The sequence below is a fragment of the Narcine bancroftii genome, chromosome 11 (genome assembly GCF_036971445.1).
Source record: "Narcine bancroftii isolate sNarBan1 chromosome 11, sNarBan1.hap1, whole genome shotgun sequence".
NCBI lineage: Eukaryota > Metazoa > Chordata > Chondrichthyes > Torpediniformes > Narcinidae > Narcine > Narcine bancroftii.
This window is the reverse complement of record NC_091479.1, coordinates 107,398,957-107,413,611: the sequence shown is the minus strand read 5'-3', so window position 1 is coordinate 107,413,611 and position 14,655 is coordinate 107,398,957. Positions and strand designations below refer to the sequence as shown.

At 55.5% G+C, this 14,655-nt stretch overlaps 1 long non-coding RNA gene across 1 annotated transcript; it reads right to left on the bottom strand.

Moving 5' to 3' along the window:
- Positions 1 to 5,275: 5,275 nt before the first annotated feature.
- On the bottom strand, positions 5,276 to 10,393 carry LOC138745696 (uncharacterized). The gene is made up of 3 exons (XR_011346419.1): positions 9,884 to 10,393; positions 8,705 to 9,003; positions 5,276 to 6,194 (listed from the first exon to the last, which is right to left on the bottom strand). It is a non-coding gene; the product is annotated as an uncharacterized lncRNA (long non-coding RNA).
- Positions 10,394 to 14,655: the final 4,262 nt, after the last annotated feature.

The window sequence follows — 14,655 nt, the reverse complement described above, 5'->3', positions numbered from 1 at the left end:
CGCATCAATGTGCCTGTCTAAATGTTAAAGGTCCCTATTATTCCAGACTCCACTATCCTGCCCGGCCATGCGCTACAGGCATCCGCAGCCTTGTGGGTCCCTGTCCCCACTCAGCCTTCTGGGTCCCCGTCGCCCCTCAGCATTCTGGGTCCCCGTCCCCGTCCCCCCTCAGCCTTCTGGGTCCCAGACCCGTCCTCCCTCAGCCTTTTGGGTCCCCGTCCCCCCTCAGCCTTCAGGGTCCCCGTGCCCCGAGCCTTCTGGGTCCCCGTCCCCCCTGAACCTTCTGGGTCCCCGTCCCCCCTGAGCCTGCTGGAACCCGTCCCCGTACCCCCTCAGCCTTCTGGGGTCCCCGTCCCCCCTCAGCCTTCTGGGTCCCCGTTCCCCCTCAGACTTCTAGGTCACCGTCCCCGTCCACCCTCAGCCTTCTGGGTCCCCGTCCCCCCTCAGCCTTCTGGGTCCCCGTCCCTCCTCAGCCTTCTGGGTCCCCGTCCCCCCTCAGCCTTCTGGGTCCACGTCCCACCTCAGCCTTCTGGGTCCCCGTCCCCCCTCAGCCTTCTGGGTCCCCGTCGCCCCTCAGCCTTCTGCGTCCCCGTCCCCCCTCAGCCTTCTGGGTCCCCGTCCCCCCTCAGCCTTCTCGGTCCCCGTCCCCCCTCAGCCTTCTGGGTCCCCGTCCCCGTCCCCCCTCAGCCTTCTGGGTCCCAGTCCCCCCTCAGCCTTCTGGGAACCGGTCCCTCCTCAGCCTTCTGGGTCCCCGTCCCCCCTCAGCCTTCTGGGTCCACGTCCCCCCTCAGCCTTCTGGGTCCCCGTTCCCCCTCAGCCTTCTGGGTCCCCGTCCCCCTCAGCCTTCTGGGTCCCGGTCCCCCCTCAGCCTTCTGGGTCCCCGTCCCCACACAGCCTTCTGGCTCGCCGTCCCCTCTCAGCCTCTGGGTCGCCGTCCCCCTCAGCCTTCTGGGTCCCCGTCCCCCCTCAGCCGTCTGGGTCCCCGTCCCCCCACAGCCTTCTGGGTCCCCGTCCCCCCTCAGCCCTCTGGATCCCCGTCCCCGTCCCCCCTCAGCTTTTTGGATCTCAGCCTTCTGGGTCCCCGTCCCCCCTCAGCCTTCTGGGTCCCCGTCCCCACTCAGCCCTCTGGATCCCCATCCCCGTCCCCCCTCAGCCTTTTGGATCCCTGTCCCTCTCAGCCTTTTGGATCCCTGTCCCTCTCCCCCCTCAGCCTTCTGGGTCCCGTCCCCCCTCAGCCTTCTGGGTCTCCGTCCACCCTCAGCATTCTTGGTCCCCGTCCCCCCTCAGCCTTGTGGGTCCCCGTCCCCCCTCAGCCTTCAGGGTCCCCGTCCCCCCTCAGCCTTCAGGGTCCCCGTCCCCCCTCAGCCTTCTGGGTCCCCGTCCCCCCTCAGCCTTCTGGGTGCCCGTCCCCCCTCAGCCTTCTGGGTCCCCGTCCCCCCTCAGCCTTCTAGGTCCCCGTCCCCCCTCAGCCTTCTGGGTCCCCGTCCCCCCTCAGCCTTCTGGGTCCCCGTCCCCCCTCAGCCTTCTGGGTCCCGGTCCCCCCTCATCCTTCTGGGTCCCCGTCCCCACACAGCCTTCTGGGTCCCCATCCCCTCTCAGCCTTCTGGGTCGCCGTCCCACTCAGCCTTCTGGGTCCCCGTCCCCGTCCCGCCTCAGCCTTCTGGGTCCCAGTCACCCTCAATCTTCTGGGTCTGCGTCCCCCCTCAGCCCTCTGGATCCCCGTCCCCCCTCAGCCTTCTGGCTACCCGTCCCCCCTCAGCCTTCTGGGTCCCGGTCCCCCCTCAGCCTTCTGGGTCCCCGTCCCCACACAGCCTTCCGGGTCCCCGTCCCCTCTCAACCTTCTGGGTCGCCCTCCCGCTCAGCTTTCTGGATCCCCGTCCCCCCTCAGCCGTCTAGGTCCCCGTCCCCCCACAGCCTTCTGGGTCCCTGTCCCCCCTCAGCCCTCTGGATCCCCGTCCCCATCCCCCCTCAGCCTTTTGGGTCTCAGCCTTCTGGGTCCCCATCCCCCCTCAGCCTTCTGGGACCCCGTCCCCCCTCAGCCCTCTGGATCCCCGTCCCCGTCCCCCCTCAGCCTTTTGGATCCCGATCCCTCTCCCCCCTCAGCCTTCTGGGTCCCCGTCCCCCCTCAGCCTTCTGGGTCCCCGTCCCCCCTCAGCCTTCTGGGTCCCCGTCCCCCCTCAGCCTTCTGGGTCCCCGTCCCCCCTCAGCCTTCTGGGTCCCCGTCCCCCCTCAGCCTTGTGGGTCCCCGTCCCGCCTCAGCCATGTGGGTCCCCGTATCCCCTCAGGCTTGTGGGTCCCCGTACCCCCTCAGGCATGTGGGTCCCCGTCCCCACTCAGGCTTGTGGGTCCCCGTCCCCCCTCAGGCTTGTGGGTCCACGTTCCCCCCTCAGCCTTCTGGGTCTCCGTCCCCCCTCAGCCTTCTGGGTCCCAGTTCCCCCTCAGCCTTCTGGGTCCCCGTCCCCCCTCAGCCTTCTGGGTCCACGCCCTCGCTCAGCCTTCTGGGTCTCCGTCCTCCCTCAGCCTTCTGGGTCCCAGTTCCCCCTCAGCCTTCTGGGTCCCCGTCCCAGTTCCCCCTCAGCCTTCTGGGTCCCCGTCCCCGTCCCCCCTCAGCCTTCTGGGTCCCCGTCCCCGTCACCCCTCAGCCTTCTGGGTCCCCGACCCCCTCAGCCTTCTGGGTCCCCGTCCCCCCTCAGCCTTCTGGGTCCCCGTCCCCCCTCAGCCTTCTGGGTCCCCGTCCCCCCTCAGCCTTCTGGGTCCCCGTCCCCCCTCAGCCTTCTGGGTCCCCGTCCCCCCTCAGCCTTCTGGGTCCCCGTCCCCCCTCAGCCTTTGGGTCCCCGTCCCCCCTCAGCCTTCTGGGTCCTGATCACCCTCACCCTTCTGGGTCCTGATCACCCTCACCCTTCTGGGTCCTGATCACCCTCACCCCTCTGGGTCCTGATCATCCTCACCCCTCTGGGTCCTGATCAACCTCACCCCTCTGGGTCCTGATCACCCTCACCCTTCTGGGTCCTGATCACCCTCACCCCTCTGGGTCCTGATCACCCTCACCCCTCTGGGTCCTGATCACCCTCACCGCTCTGGCGGGACCCCCTCACCCTTCTGGGTCCTTGTCCCCTCTCCCAGCAGCCTCACCATTCCCCTGCCCCCCTCAGCCTCGCGAGTCCCTGACCCCCCCTCAGCCTCGCGGGTCCCCGACACCCCCCTCAGCCTCGCGGGTCCCCGACGCCCCCCTCAGCCTCGCGGGTCCCCGACACCCACCCCTCAGCCTCGCGTGTCCCCAACACCCCCCCTCAGCCTCGCGGGTCCCCGACCCCCCCCTCTCAACCTCGCGGGTCACCGACCCCCGCCTCAGCCTCGCGGGTCCCCCGACCCCCCCTCAGCCTCGCGGGTCCCCCGACCCCCGCCTCAGCCTCGCGGGTCCCCCGACCCCCCTCAGACTCGCGGGTCCCCCGACCCCCCTCATCCTCGCGGGTCCCCCGACCCCCCTCAGCCTCGCGGGTCCCCCAACCCCCCTCAGCCTCGCGGGCCCCGACTCCCCTCAGACTCGCGGGCCCCCTCAGTCTCGCGGGTCCCCCTCCCCCCCTCAGCCTCGCGGACCCGACCCCCCCCTCTCAGCCTCGCGGGCCCCGACCCCCCCCTCAGCCTCGCGGGCCCCGACCCCCCCCTCAGCCTCGCGGGCCCCGACCCCCCCCTCAGCCTCACGGACCCCGACCCCGCTCAACCTCGCGGGCCCCGAGCCCCCCTTCAGCCTCTCGGGCCCCGACCCCCCTCAGCCTCGCGGGTCCCCGACTACCACACACCCTAATGTCACCCCGCCACAAACTCCCTCACAGTTCCCCGGCCCCACCTCACAACCATCTCCCCGCCAGTTCCCCTCCGAGCTCCGGCCGCCCCGGACCCAAAGGGCGACCCGTGGAAACTCCCTCCTCCCTGGTCTCGCTCCCAAAATGCCCCGATTCCCGCCCGTGAAGCACCGACACGAACCTCTCCCGCTCGAGACCAACTGCTCCAAAGGCGGGAAAGATCAACAACATGGCGGCCCCCAGGGGTCGCTCTCGCGAGAGCTTGAGCCACCCCTCCACGGGATCTCTTGCCAGCCCAGTCCCACTGGGGAAGGGGCCGAGAGCTGCCTCGGGCCTCCAGTCCATCTCCCCTTCAGGCTGCACATTTCCACACCAGGACCTGCCCCACATTCCCCCCCAAGATTCCAGTCCATCCCACCTCCACCACCTTGGCCCAAAACTCATTCCACGCTCCCACCCCCCTCTGAGGGAAGAAAATCCCCCTTCAATCTCAATCCATGTCCTCCTCTTTGAATCTCTCTCACTCTCCTTGGAAACAGCCTGTCCCCATGGACACGATCCGTCCCCCCTCACAATTTTCAAATCTTCCTCAATCTTCTACGCTCCAGGGAATAAAGTCCCAGCCTGTCCAACCTTCCCCTGGAACTCAAACCCCGAAAGCCAGAACACCTTCTTGTCCCTCTCCTCGACGCGCTGTCTCATTCCTATCCTTCCTCTCCTCCAGCCACCTAAACGGCACACAATGTTCCCAAGTTGGCCTCACCCATGCCTCGTCCAACTTCCTCGTGGCCTCCCACCTCCTGCACTCAATCCTCTCATTTCTGAAGGCCAAAATACCAGAAGCTTTCTTCACTCCCCCCACCACCCCCCCCCCCCATCTCCACATGGGACTCCACTTTCGGGCAGTTCTGTACCACAGTTCCTCAATCCCTTTGTTTGACAACACTCCTCAATGGTGTACCATTTAACATTCAAACTCTTACGTTTTAAGAATCAATTGCAGAGATCCATGGATGTGGGGAGTCAGGAGGGTTAGGGACTGGGTGCAGGTCGACGAGACTGGCAGAATGATATTTCACCATGGACGAGAAGGGCTGAAGGGTCTCTTTTCTTTGCTGTGGTGTTTCTAGGTAGAGTTCACACCATTCTCAGGAAGGAGGATGAGCAGACAGATGTCATGGTCCAAGGGTAGGAAAGGTGATGAGATCCTGCCAGGAGAGACGAGGGAGTTAAGTGCGAAGGTGAAGGGCACAACCAAGGGGTCTCTCTCTCTCTGTCTGTGTGTGTGTGTGTGTCACTACGACTGTGTGTGACTCTCTCTGTCTGTGTGTCTCTCTGTCTGTGTGTCTCTCTGTCTGTGTGTCTCTCTCTGTCTGTGTCTCTCTCTCTGTCTGTGTCTCTCTCTCTTTCTGTGTCTCTCTCTGTCTGTGTCTCTCTGTCTGTGTGTGTCTGTCTGTGTGTGTCTGTCTGTGTGTGTCTGTCTGTGTGTGTCTCTCTGTCTCTCTCGCTGTCAGTGTCTCTCTCTCTGTCTCTGTCTGTGTGTGTTTCTGTGTGTGTGTGTCTGTGTATCTGTCTCTCTGTGTCTGTGTGTGTGTCTGTCTGTCTGGGTATGTGTGTGTCTCTCTCGGTGTCTCTCTGTCTGTTTGTGTGTGTGTCTCTCTCTGTGTCTCTGTGTGTGTCACTGTCTGTGTGTCTCTCTCCCTCTGTCTAAATGAGTGTCTCTGTGTCTGTATGTGTGTGTGTCTCTCTCTCTGTCTGTGTATCTGTGTGTGTCTCTGTATCTGCGTGTCTCTGTGTCTGTGTGTGTCTCTGTCTCTCTGTGTGTCTCTCTGTGTGTCTGTCTCTGTCTGTGTGTGTGTCTGTCTCTCTGTCGTGTGTGTATCTCTCTCTGTCTCTATGTGTGTCTCTCTGTCTCTGTGTGTGTGTCTCTCTCTCTCCGTCTGTGTGTGTCTCTCTCCGTCTATGTGTGTCTATCTGTCTGTCTGTGTCTCTGTCTGTGTGTGTCTGTCTGTCTCTCTGTCAGTGTCTCTCTCTCCGTCTGTGTGTGTCTCTCTCCGTCTGTGTGTGTCTATCTGTCTGTGTGTGTCTCTGTCTGTGTGTGTCTGTCTGTCTCTCTGTCTCGCTGTCAGTGTCTCTCTCTCTGTCTGTGTGTGTTTCTGTGTGTGTCTCTCTGTGTGCATGTGTGTCCGTGTGTGTGTGTATCTGTCTCTCTGTGTCTGTGTGTGTGTGTCTGTCTGGGTATGTGTGTGTCTCTCTCTCAGTGTCTCTAATATGTGCTTATTCATTACCCACCATTGTCCATCCCTACTGATGGTGCAGGCTTTGTTCCCCAAGGCGTCCGTATTGGCTGTCCATAGACCATCTCTGCCCCAACGCATTCCTCGGTGTCACCTACGTTAAAATCAAGATGGCATCAGCACCTTTTTGGGCACTTTTAGCCGTGTTTCCTCAGTTGTTCTGGCCAGTTTTGTGTTTCGTTCACATATTCCTGCTGCCTGGAGTTAATGGCACTCGTGGAAGATTGCCAGTTCCTGAAACAATTCTTCATTTATCTTATTTGTAACATTTTTACATTTAATTTAACATATGCATTAAAAAACTTAAATTTCTTCTTTGAAAATAAGATAAAATTAATGCATAGTGATTTAAAAAGTAACCCCTCCCACAGCTGCCCAATAGAAAACAATAAAGAGAGAAAACATCTAGATAGCATTTATAAAAATTGAGCAAAACTCTCAAATAAAATCTTGCTTTTCTTGGTTAATAGGAGTCAGAAAGTTCGTGTTGGGTGATTAAAACTTAATTCCTACAATTAGTAAATACACATCCCAAATCTTCAAAAGAGAAATTCAAATTTGTTCCGTGAATTCGATGTAATTATTTCAAGTGGGATACAACGGGCTATTTCAGTGTGGCCATCGACCCATTCCCAAATACGCATCGGACTTCCAAGTTACTGCCACACATTTTACCCCTATAACAATTACAGCACAGAAACAGGTCATTTGGCCCTTCTTGTCTGCACTGAACTAAATACTCTCCTCTCGTACCACCTCTCTGCATTCCCCTCCCCTCCAATTTTCCCTGAAATGACAAAATGGACCCAGCCGCCACTATTTCTCCCGGAAGCTCACTCCACTGAACCACCACTCTGAGTCAAGAAGATCCCCCTCATGTTACTTCCAAACTTTTGCCTCTTAACTCAATACCTCCTGTTTCAATCTCTGCTCCCCGCAATGAAAAAAGTCTCTCCACATCAACTCGTTCTATCCTCCTAGTAATTTTAAAGACTTCGATCAAATCCCCTCTCAACCATCTACAATCCAAAGAATAAAGACTTCATTTGCTCAATCTTTCTTTGTAATCTAGTTGCTGATATCCAGGTAACATTGACGTAAATCTTCTCTGCACCCTCTCGACTTTGTTGATAGCTTTCCTCTCATCTGGTGACCAGAACTGCACACAGTACTCTCAACAGGGCCTCACCAATACCTTGTCTAGTCTCAACCTCACTGCCCGACTCCAGTATTCTATGCTATGGTTGATTAAGGCCTGCTATTTGAACAGATACTTTTCGAGGTACTCTCTGATTACCCTCCAATAATTAACCTATCACTGTCAGGCTCACCTGGTTGGCTTTTGAAGCCGTTTTTAAACAAAGGAACATTAGATTACATCCATTCCTCTGGCACCTCACCCGTGGATAAACAGGTTTTAAATATTTCTGTCAGAGCCCTTGCAATTTCTACTCTTCTTTCCCTCAAGGCCAAGGGAATATCATGTCAGACCTCCATCCACCAACAGACAAAAATCAGCCATCACAAGGTGAAGGCAGGTCAGTAGTCCCACCTCTCCAGCACGAGTCACCCCAGGATCAAATCAGCACTGACTGCAAGAAGTTTCTACATCCTCTCGGTGTCTGTGTGGATTTCCTCCCACACTCCACAGCTCAAGGGGGCCGTAAGTTCATTGGCGATTTGGGAAGCTCAAGGCCCTGGGGTGGAAGTGCACATTCTGGTCCTGGGGCCATCAATTCAATTCAACAGCACAGATGAACCTTTGGGCACGACCTGATCTTTTTCTGGTTTCAAACTCATTATTTTTGAAAATTGTATGTGCACCTCTAATGCAACACGACTGCTGCAAAACAGGCTTCTTGATGCATATCCATGACAAGAACTCGGGAGAATCTGATTTGGTTACTAGACTTTTGAACAGAACAGTGTCTGGACATTTTATCCCTAAACTGAAACTTTATAGACATACAGAACAAAAAGAGGGCAAAACAAGCTTGTGTCTCACCAATACCACAATTCACGGCACTTTTTAAGTTCTCAAGGGTGGCAGAAAACACAAAGAACAGACAAACTCCTTCCACATTGTCACTTTGAGAGCTTTGGACTCACCATGCTATAAATATTGCCAAGCCATCACTCCAAATCAATGACCAAAAGTACTGGCTGAGGGATAGATTTGAGACATTTTAACTGCTATGTAGCAATCAGGCACAAGGAAAATTGCTGCTTCCATTGTAAAGTATTTAAGAATCTCAGACCACAAACAACCTTCACCCCAAAAAACAAGCAATTCTCCACAATAAAACTAGGTTTCCTACCTGTCTGCAAGTATCTGCTCTCTTGAGTCTGAATGGCACAACTGGGGAAACCGTTTCAAACCCATGACCTGAAACAGCATATTCTCTTCCCCTAATTGGAGCTGTCTTGCAATTGGCCACCACTGCCCGAGCAAGAATGAACTGGGAGATCTCACACTTGCTCCTTCACAGGTGAGACCTCCCTGTGCATTGGAGCTCCATATTATCCATCTTGCTCTATTTTGTTAACCTTAATCAAGTCTCCTCTCATTCTCCAACACTCCCATGAAAAATAAAAATCATGTACCCTGTAGTTCGCGAGTCCGGACACCAGGTGGTGGTATTATACCTAGATCTCTCTCTCTCCCTTGCTTCATGCATGCAGTACTCAGTGTGAACAGGCGGTGGCAGCACTTTACAGCCCTTGCAATCTGCAGCTTGGACAGTAATGGTTGGTTTGCACCAAGATTGAAGATTTGGAGATTTCCCATTGATTGGCAGAGAACATACTCGACATCACATCCAACCCTGAGATTCCCTTTTTTCTGTGGACACGGCCGAATTCCCACGAATGGGTCGTGCAAAAATAAACGGTTCAGTGGAAACCTGGAAAGATAAAAGAATTGAAAACAAAGAAAATCAATAAAGTGCTGCAAGAGTCCTGAAATGAGTTCCTGATTGAGTTTGTTGTTGAGGAGTCTGAAGGTGGAGGGAGAGCAGCTGTTCCTGAACCTGGGGGTGTGAGTCTTGAGGCACCGAGAATTCTTTCCTGATGGCAGCAGTGAGAAGAGAAAGAGAGAGTGTGGATCTTTGGTGATTGCTGATGTTTTCTGACAGCACCATTCCCTGTCGATAAACTCAATAGTGGGGAGAGTTTTGTCTGTGATGTCCTGGGCTGTGTCCACGACCTTTTGGAGGGCTTTATTCTCAGGGGTATTGGTGTCCCCATACCAGACCATGATGCAGCCAGTCAGCACACTTTCCACCACATCTCTGTCAAAATTTGCCAGGGTTTCTGGTGTCATCCCAAACCTCCACAAACCCCTGAGGAATTAGAGGCGCTGACATGCTTTCTTCACGAGGACATTGGTGTTGGGTCCAGGAAGAATTTTTGAGATGGTGACTCCCAAGAACCTAAATTCGCTCACCCTCTCCACCCCTGATCCCCCAATCATCACTGGATTTTAAACCTCTGGCTTTCCATTCCTGAACTCAACAATCAACTCCTTGGTTTTGGTGACATTGAGTGCGAGGTTGTTGTTGATGCACCATTCAGCTCGGTTTTCAAACTCCCTCCTGCATGTGGACTCATCCCCTTCCTTTATACAACCCACGTCCGTGGTATCGTCAGCAAATTTGGAGGGGATATTGTTGATGTACCGAGCCACACAGTCGTGGGTGTAAAGTGAGTAGAGTGGGGGCTAAGAACACAGCCCTGTGGTGCTCTGGTACTGATGGAGATCGTGGAGGGGATATTCTTACCAACCTTCACTGATTGTGGTCTGGAGGTGTTAACTCCCAGGTCTTGGAGTTTGCTGGTCAGTTTGGAGGGGATGATGGTGTTAAATGCCGAGCTGTAGTTGATAAAGAGCATCTTTACTGTTCAGGTGCTCCAGGGATTGGTGTAGGGCCAGTAAGACAACATCTGCTGTTATTATGAGAGGCGAACTGGAATGGATCCACATCACCACTCAGACAGGAGCCTTTCCAAACACTTCTTCACTGTTAATGCAAGTGCAACTGGTCGATAGTCATTCAGGCAGGTGATTACACTCTTCTTGGGCTCCGGTGTGATTGACACCTGTTGGAAACAGATGGGGACCAGTCAGGATGCTTTCCTTGGATACCAGATGGCAGTTTGGCAGGGGGACGGGAACCACAATATGAGAGCAGAAGTTCAAAAGCATGAGGGGACATGTTCTGAGTTTGTCAAAAAAAAAGACAGGCAGAGGAAAAAAACAGATGGAGTCAGTCAGAGGGTTTGAAATGTCTATTTCAATGCAAGGAATAAAGGGGATGAACTTTGAGCATGGATCAGTATGTACAACTTTGATGTTGTGACTGTTACAGAGTCTTGGTTGGAGGAAGGGCAGGATTTGCTGATGCAGGTCCTAGGGTTTGGGTTTAAAAGGAATAGAATGAGGGGTAGTGGGGTGGGGGGCGAATAATGTTACTGGTCAGGGATAGTATCCCAGCTATAGAAAGGGAGGAAATTGCAGAGGGGGTGTCCACTGAGACAGTGGGGATATTTAAAAGATATGGATAGAAGAAGAGTAGTAGCCTGTATTGTCATTTAAAACCAGGACACAGTTTAAAAATGAAATGACAGCCTCCAGAAACTACAATGCTAACCAGCAAACTGTGATTCCACATCAGGCAACACAAGATGCCATTTCAACTCCAGATAAAAGATCAAAACTACACAAGACTAAAATGCACCTATATAACGAGAAGAAAAAAGTCCCAACAATGGCACAGACTCGGGAACCTCCAGGCCAGGTTTACTCCAGTCACCGGGACATCTCCTCCGCAGATCAGACAGCCAGGCATACACCATTCACTCCAGGCGTCCAGATGCAGATCTGCCACAGCAGGTGGGGAAACAGAGGCGGCAAAACAGGAAGGGAAACAGAGGCGTTGGAACAGATGGTTGGAATAAGAATAGAGGAAAGAGTGGTGGAGAAATCAAGGTAGGGAAAGAGAGACGGGGAATGAGAGACGGGGAATCAGAGGCGGGGATTCAGAGAGGGGAAAAGAGAGGCGGGGAAAGAGAGGCGGGGAAAGAGCCAGGGACTCTGAAGCAGGGAATCAAAGACGGGGAATCAGATTCGGGGAATCAGAGGTGGGGAATCAGAGGACGGAAAAGAGATGTGGGGAATGAGAGGCAGAGAAGGAGGTGCGGAAAAAACGCAGGGAAATAGAGGCAGGGTATCAGACGTGGGGAATCAGAGGCAGGAAATTAGAGGCGGGGAATCAGAGGGGGGAACAGAGATGTGGGGAAAGAGAGGCAGAGAAAGAGGCACGGAAATAGATGGAGGGAAAGAGAGGTGGTTAATCAGAGGTGGGGAATCAGACACGGGAAAACATAGGCGGGAAATCAGAGGCGGGGAATCAGAGGCGGGGAATCAGAGTCATGGTATCAGAGGCGGGGAATCTGAGGCGGGGAATCAGAGGCGGGAAAAGAGATGTGGGAAAAGAGAGGCAGAGAAGGAGGCACAAAAATAGTGGCAGGGAAAGAGAGGCAGGGAATCAGAGGTGGGGAATCAGAGGCGGGGAATCAGAGGCGGGGAATCAGAGGGCGGAAAAGAGATGTGGGGAAAGAGAGGCCAGGAAAGAGGCACGGAAAGAGAGGAGGGGAAAGAGGCACGGAAAGAGAGGCGGGAAATGAGAGGTGGCAAATCAGAGGCGGGGAATCAGAGGTGGGGAATCAGAGGCGGGGAAGCAGAGGCAGGGAATTTGAGGCAGGGATTCTGAGGTGGGAAATCAGAGGCTGAGATTGAAAGGGGGAGAATCAGAAGGGGGAAAAGAAATGTGGGGAAAGAGAGGCATGGAAAGAGTCAGGGACTCTGAAGCAGGGAATCGGAGGCAGGGAAACAGAGTCGGAGAAACGGAGGCGGGGAATCAGAAGCGGGGAATCAGAGGGTGGAAAAGAGATGTGGGGAAAGAGAGGCAGGGAAAGAGGCGCGGAAATAGACGCAGGGAAAGAGAGGCGGAGTATCAGATGTGGGGAATTCAAGGCGGGGAATCAGAGGCGGGGAAAGAGATGTGGGGAAAGAGAGGCGGCGAAAGGGAGGCGGGGAAAGAGTCAGAGACTCTGAAGCAGGGAATCGGAGTCGGGGAATCAGAGTCGGGGAATCAGAGGCGGGGAATCAGAGGCGGGGAATCAGTGGGCGGAAGTGAGATGTGGGAAAAGAGAGGCAGAGAAAGAGGCACGAAAATAGTGGCAGGGAAAGAGAGGCGGGGAATCAGAGGCGGGGAAGCAGAGGCGGGGAATCAGAGGCGGGGAATCTGAGGTGGGGAATCCGAGGCTGAGATTCAAAGGGAGAGAATCAGAAGGGGGAAAAGATATGTAGGGAAAGAGAGGCATGGAAAGAGCCAGGGACTCTGAAGCAGGGAATCGGAGGCAGGGAAACAGAGTCGGAGAACGGAGGCGGGGAATCAGAAGCGGGGAATCAGAGGGCGGAAAAGAGATGTGGGGAAAGAGAGGCAGGGAAAGAGGCGCGGAAATAGACGCAGGGAAAGAGAGGCGGGGTATCAGATGTGGGGAATTCAAGGCGGGGAAAGAGATGTGGGGAAAGAGAGATAGGGAAAGAGGCAAGGAAATAGAGGCGGGGAATCAGAGGCGGGGAATCAGAGGCGGGGAATCAGAGGCGGGGAATCAGAGGCGGGGAATCAGAGGCGGGGAATCAGAGGCGGGGAAGCAGAGGCGGGGAATCAGAGGCGGGGAATCAGAGGGGGGAATAGAGATGTGGGAAAAGAGAGGCGGCGAAAGGGAGGCGGGGAAAGAGTCAGAGACTCTGAAGCAGGGAATTGGAGTCGAAGAAATGGAGGCGGGGAATCAGTGGCGGAGAATCAGAGGCGGGGAATCAGAGGCGGGGAATCAGAGGCGGGGAATCAGAGGGCGGAAATGAGATGTGGGAAAAGAGAGGCAGAGAAAGAGGCACGAAAATAGTGGCAGGGAAAGAGAGGCGGGGAATCAGAGGCGGGGAATCACAGGCGGGGAACCAGAGGCGGGGAATCAGAGGCTGAAATTAAAAGAGGGTGAATCAGAGGGGGGAAAAGAGATGTGGGGAAAGAAGGGCAGGGAAAGAGCCAGGGAAAGAGCCAGGGACTCTGAAGCAGGGAATCGGAGGCAGGGAATCGGAGGCAGGGAAACAGAGGAAGGGAATCAGAGTCGGAGAAATGGAGGCGGAGAATCAGAAGCGGGGAATCAGAAGCGGGGAATCAGAGGCGTGGAATCAGAGGCGGGCAATCTAAGGTGGGGAATCGGAGTCGGGGAATCAGAGTCGTGGAATCAGAGGCGGGGAATCAGAGGCGGGGAATCAGAGTCGGGGAATCAGAGGCGGGGAATCAGATGCGGGGAATCCGAGGCGGGGAATCAGAGGCAGGAAAAGAGATGTGGGGAAAGAGAGGCCGGGAAGGAGGCACGGAAAGAGAGGCGGGAAATCAGAGGTGGGGAATCAGAGGCGGGGAATCAGAGGCTTGGACTCAGAGGAGGTGTATCAGAGGCGGAGAAAAGGCGGCGTGGAATCAAAGGTGGGGAATCAGAGGGCGGAAATGAGATGTGGGAAAAGAGAGGCAGAGAAGGAGGCACGAAAATAGTGGCAGGGAAAGAGAGGCAGGGAATCAGAGGCGGGGAATCAAAGGTGGGGAATCAGAGGGCGGAAAAGAGATGTGGGGAAAGAGAGGCAGAGAAAGAGGCGTGGAAATAGACGCAGGGAAAGAGAGGCGGGGTATCAGATGTGGGGGATCCGAGGCGGGGAATCAGAGGTGGGGAAAGAGATGTGGAGAAAGAGAGGCAGGGAAAGAGGCAAGGAAAGAGAGGCGGGAAATCAGAGGCGAGGAATCAGAGGCGGGGAATCAGAGTCGTGGTTTCAGAGGCGGGGAATCTGAGGCGGGGAATCAGAGGCTGAGATTCAAAGGGGGAGAATCAGAAGGGGGAAAAGAAATGTAGGGAATGAGAGGCATGGATAGAGCCAGGGACTCTGAAGCAGGGAATCGGAGGCAGGGAAACAGAGTCAGGGAAACGGAAGCGGGGAATCAGAGGGCGGAAAAGAGATGTGGGGAAAGAGAGGCAGGGAAAGAGGCGCGGAAATAGACGCAGGGAAAGAGAGGCGGGGTATCAGATGTGGGGAATCAGAGGCGGGGAAAGAGATGTGGGGAAAGAGAGGCAGGGAATCTGAGGCGGGGAATCTGAGGTGGGGAATCAGAGGCTGAGATTCAAAGGGGGAGAATCAGAAGGGGGAAAAGAAATGTAGGGAAAGAGAGGCATGGAAAGAGCCAGTGACTCTGAAGCAGGGAATCGGAGGCAGGGAAACAGAGTCGGAGAAACAGAGGCGGGGAATCAGAGGGCGGAAAAGAGATGTGGGGAAAGGGAGGCAGGGAAAGAGGCGCGGAAATAGACGCAGGGAAAGAGAGGCGGGGTATCAGATGTGGAGAATTCAAGGTGGGGAATCAGAGGAGGGGAAAGAGATGTGGGGAAAGAGAGGCAGGGAAAGAGGCAAGGAAATAGAGGCGGGGAATCTGAGGCGGGGAATC